The following is a 1,573-nucleotide window of genomic DNA, read 5'->3' on the forward strand; positions in this document are numbered from 1 at the left end:
AGTAATTTAAATATCAAAATAAAAAGGAAATTTTATCTTCTGCTTTATTCTCTTTTAGGAAAATGATAATGCATAACTCATTCATTTTAATGATCTTAAAAATAGCATTTTGTTAAGAAAACTTACTGATAAAAGTTGTTGATCTCTTAAATAGTAAGAAAAATTTTAAGATTTTTTAAAATAAGAAAACAATCACAAAGCTTTAGAGATAAGAAATATACTAGGCCATCTTAAAATATGGATTTGTCGCCGGTTGTGGTGGCGCACACTTGTAATCCCCGCGATTGGGAGGTGGAGACAGGAGGATCGCGCTGGTTCAAAGCCAGCCTCACTAGCTTAAGAGACCCTGTTTCCAAATAAAAATATAAAATAAGTCTGGGAGTGTATCCTGGAGGTAGAAAGGTTTCCAGGAACCCTAGTACCACCAAAAATAACAATAATAAAAATAAAATAAAATAAAATAAAATGTGGATTTGTCACCAGGCATGGTGGCACGTGCTTGTAATCCCAGTACCTGGATGCTGAGACAGGAAGATCGTGTTCACAGCCAGCCTCAGTTACTTTGTGAGGCCCTTGTAACTTAGTGATACCCTGTTTTAAAATAAAGAATAAAAGCCGGGCGTGGTGCCGCACGCTTGTAATCCCTGCGCTTGGGAGGCAGAGACAGGAGGATCGCAGGTTCTAAACCAGCCGCACTGGCTTAAGAGACCCTGTTTCCAAAAATAAAATAGATCTGGGAGTGTAGCCCAGGGGTAGAAGGGCTTCCAGGAACCCAGTACCACCAAAAAAAATTTAAAAAATAAAGAATAAAAAATAGGATTGGAGTATATCTCAGAGGTAAAATGCTCCTGGCCACAGTACCACACAAAAAAATTTTTTAATATGGATTTGGGTAATTCAGAGTGAAACAATAGTACTATTGGAATATATTAAAGCAACTCTGCAGCCTTGAGTTCAAGATTAACACAGCATGTTTTAATATATTATTTTTTGTGGAGAAAGAAAATTCATCATTTTTTTCTTAAGCTGGCTTAATTGATCAAAAAATTGAACAGTATTTTTCTATGATATTTGAATTAATTCCACTCGTATTTCATTCTATCATTCAACTTGTCTTTCTATTTAACCACACATGAAGACACCATGAAATAAAACACGAATTTCACCATGCAAAAAGAGCAGTAATCAGCACGACATAGTTCAATGCTGGAAGTACATTCAGCATAGCTAGTCTAGAAACTAGCTAGTTGTTTTCTACCCTTGTATCTGTGATGCGGTTATCTGCACCTGATGCTTTGACTGCGGAAATGACTGGCAAGTCAAGCACACGCCATTCATTTTGAATGTGTAGATACAGATATGAGGTTCCCTAAAAATTGTATTCAAATATACATGACCAACTTCTTTTAAGTGCATTCTTGTCAGGGCTGACTGTAGGGACTACTGATTGTTTTTTTCACTGAAATCGGAACAATTTTAACAGTGACTAATGTATTTTTAAATATCAATAAATCTATGACCACTCATTCATTCATATTCATTCATTCATTTATAGAACTGGGGATTTAACCCA

The sequence above is a fragment of the Muscardinus avellanarius genome, assembly GCF_963383645.1.
Source record: "Muscardinus avellanarius genome assembly, chromosome: 1".
Lineage (NCBI taxonomy): Eukaryota > Metazoa > Chordata > Mammalia > Rodentia > Gliridae > Muscardinus > Muscardinus avellanarius.